At 35.2% G+C, this 3706-nt stretch overlaps 1 non-coding gene across 1 annotated transcript; it reads right to left on the reverse strand.

The window, feature by feature from the left end:
* Positions 1-2179: 2179 nt before the first annotated feature.
* Positions 2180-2287, reverse strand: LOC148573610 (small nucleolar RNA R71). Its single transcript, XR_015905671.1, has one exon. It is a non-coding gene; the product is annotated as a small nucleolar RNA R71 (small nucleolar RNA).
* Between the last annotated feature and the right edge of the window lie 1419 nt (positions 2288-3706).

Genomic DNA, 3706 nt, shown 5'->3' on the forward strand with positions numbered 1-3706 from the left:
CCAAACCATCAGAGGCAAGTTACATATTTGATAAATAATGAGCAGCAATTTGTTATCAAGAGCAATATACTCTGGTGTTAAATGCTGAAGCTTGGCTGGCCATTGGCCATGTCTAGTGTTTTGGACTGGAGCTTTCTTTGAAAGCTTGGCTGGCTAGTGAGCCATGTCTAATTCCTGGACTGAAGCTTTAGACTAAGAATGCAAGATTCCTGGAATTCATGTTAAAAATTTTGGAATCCTTATTTTTTCTTTTTCATATAATTTTCGAAAAATACCAAAAAAATTAGAAAATCATAAAAATCAAAAATATTTTTCTGTTTCTTATTTGAGTCTTGAGTCATATCATAAGTTTGGTGTCAATTGCATGTGCATCTTGCATTTTTCGAAAATTCTCATGCATTCATGGTGTTCTTCATGATCTTCAAGTTGTTCTTGGTAAGTCTTCTTGTTTGATCTTGATGATTTTTTGTTGTGTCTTTTCATGTTTATCATATGCATTCTTGAATTCTTAGTGTCTAAGCATTAAAGAATTCTAAGTTTGGTGTCTTGCATGTTTTCTTTGCATTAAAAATTTTTCAAAACTATGTTCTTGATGTTCATCTTGACATTCAAAGTGTTCTTGGTGTTCATCTTGACATTCATATCATTCATGCATGCATTCATTGTTTTGATCTAATTTTCATGTTTTTCATAAAAATTTCAAAAATCAAAAAAATATCTTTCCCTTTTTCTCTCATCAAATTCGAAATTTGGATTGACTTTTTCAAAAATTTTTAAAATCAAATTGTTTCTCATGAGTCAAATCAAATTTTCAATTTGAAAATCTTATCTTTTTCAAAATCTTTTTCAAAAATCAAATCTTTTTCTAAATTCTTAGTTATTTTCAAAAATTCAAAAAAAAAAATATTTTTCAAAAAATATTTTTCTTATTTTTATACCAAATTTTCGAAAATAACAATAACAATTAATGCTTTGATTCAAAAATTTCAAGTTTGTTACTTGCTTGTTAAGAAAGATTCAAACTTTAAGTTCTTGAATCATATCTTGTGATTTCTTATGAATCAAGTCATTAATTGTGATTTTAAAAATCAAATCTTTTTCAAAAACAATTTCAATCATATCTTTTCAAAAATATCTTCTTATCTCTTTCAAAAATTTGATTTCAAAATATCTTCTCTAACTTCCTAACTTCTTATCTTTTCAAAATTGATTTTCAAATTTGTTTCAACTAACTAACTAACTTTTTGTTTGTTTCTTAACTTTTTCAAAACTACCTAACTAACTCTCTCTCTCTCTCTCTCTCTCTCTCTCATTTTCGAAAATATCTTCCCCCTTTTTCAAAATTTCTTTTTAATTTATTAATTATTTTAATTTTAAATTTTTAAATCTTAATTTTCGAAAATTACTAACATTTTTCAAAAACTATTTTCGAAAATTCCTTCTCTCTCATCTTATTCTATTTATTTATTCATTTACTAACATCTCATCTCACATCTCTGCCATCCTCACAGTTGTGTTTCTTCCATTATATTACGTTCTTTGTCTCTCCCTCTTCTTCTACTCACACAGGGATCCCTATACTGTGGTATAAAGGATTTCTATTATTATTATTATTATTATTTTTCTGTGCCCTCTTCTTTGTCATATGAGCAGGAGCAAGGATAAGAACATTCTTGTGGAAGCAGATCCAGAACCTGAAAGGACTCTGAAGAGAAAATTAAGAGAAGCTAAATTACAACAATCCAGAGAAAACCTTTCAGAAATTTTCGAACAGGAAGAGGAGATGACAGCCGAAAATAATAATAATGTAAGGAAGATGCTTGGTGACTTTACTGCACCTAATTCCAATTTACATGGAAGAAGCATCTCTATTCCTACCATTGGAGCAAACAACTTTGAGCTGAAACCTCAATTAGTTTCTCTGATGTAGCAGAACTGCAAGTTTCATGGACTTCCATCTGAAGATCCTTTTCAGTTCTTAACTGAATTCTTGCAGATATGTGATACTGTTAAGACTAATGGAGTAGATCCTGAAGTCTACAGGCTCATGCTTTTCCCTTTTGCTGTAAGAGACAGAGCTAGATTATGGTTGGATTCTCAACCCAAAGACAGCCTGAACTCTTGGGATAAGCTGGTCACGACTTTCTTAGCCAAGTACTTTCCTCCTCAAAAGCTGAGCAAGCTTAGAGCTGATGTTCAAACCTTCAGACAGAAAGAAGGTGAATCCCTCTATGAAGCTTGGGAAAGATACAAACAGTTGACCAAAAAGTGTCCTTCTGACATGCTTTCAGAATGGACCATCCTGGATATATTCTATGATGGTTTATCTGAGCTATCAAAGATGTCACTGGACACTTCTGCAGGTGGATCCATTCACCTAAAGAGAACGCCTGCAGAAGCTCAAGAACTCATTGACATGGTTGCTAATAACCAGTTCATGTACACTTCTGAAAGGAATCCTGTGAGTAATGGGACGCCTATGAAGAAGGGAGTTCTTGAGGTTGATACTCTGAATGCCATATTGGCTCAGAATAAAATATTGACTCAGCAAGTCAATATGATCTCTCAGAGTCTGCATGGAATGCAAGCTGCATCCAACAGTACTCAAGAGGCATCTTCTGAAGAAGAAGCTTATGATCCTGAGAATCCTGCAATAGCAGAGGTAAATTACTTAGGTGAATCTTATGGAAACACCTATAACTCAACATGGAGAAATCATCCAAATTTCTCATGGAAGGATCAAAAGCCCCAACAAGGCTTTAATAATGGTGGAAGAAACAGGTTTAGCAATAGCAAGCCTTATCCATCATCAACTCAGCAACAGACAGAGAACTCTGAACAAAATGCTTCTAATTTAGCAAATCTAGTCTCTGATCTATCTAAGGCCACTGTAAGTTTCATGAATGAAACAAGGTCTTTCATTAGAAATCTGGAAGCACAAGTGGGCCAACTGAGTAAAAGGATCACTGAAATCCCTCCTAGTACTCTCCCAAGCAATACAGAAGAGAACCCAAAAGGAGAGTGCAAGGCCATTGACATAAGCACCATGGCCGAACCTGTAAGGGAAGGAGAGGAAGTGAATCCCAAGGAGGATGACCTCCTGGGACGTCCAGTGATCAATAAGGAGCTTCCCTCTGAGGAATCAAAGGACTCTGAGGCTCATCTAGAGACCATAGAGATTCCATTGAACCTCCTTATGCCCTTCATGAGCTCTGATGAGTATTCCTCTTCTGAAGAGAATGAGGATGTTACTGAAGAGCAAACTACCAAGTTTCTTGGTGCAATCATGAAGCTGAATGCCAAATTATTTGGCATTGATACTTGGGAAGTTGAACCTCCCTTGTTCATCAATGAACTAAGTGATCTGGATCAACTGACATTGCCTCAGAAGAGACAGGATCCTGGAAAGTTCATAATACCCTGCACCATAGGCACCATGATCTTTAAGGCTTTGTGTGACCTTGGTTCAGGAATAAACCTCATGCCCCTCTCTGTAATAGAGAAACTGGGAATCTATGGGGTGCAAGCTGCTAAAATCTCATTAGAGATGGCAGACAGTTCAAGAAAATAGGCTTATGGACAAGTAGAGGACGTGTTAGTAAAGGTTGAAGGCCTTTACATCCCTACTGATTTCATAGTCCTGGATACTGGAAAGGAAGAGGATGAATCCATCATCCTAGGAAGACCTTTCCTGGCCACAGCAAGA

Source organism: Arachis ipaensis, chromosome B2 (assembly GCF_059453495.1).
Source record: "Arachis ipaensis isolate K30076 ecotype BB chromosome B2, ASM5945349v1, whole genome shotgun sequence".
Classification (NCBI taxonomy): domain Eukaryota; kingdom Viridiplantae; phylum Streptophyta; class Magnoliopsida; order Fabales; family Fabaceae; genus Arachis; species Arachis ipaensis.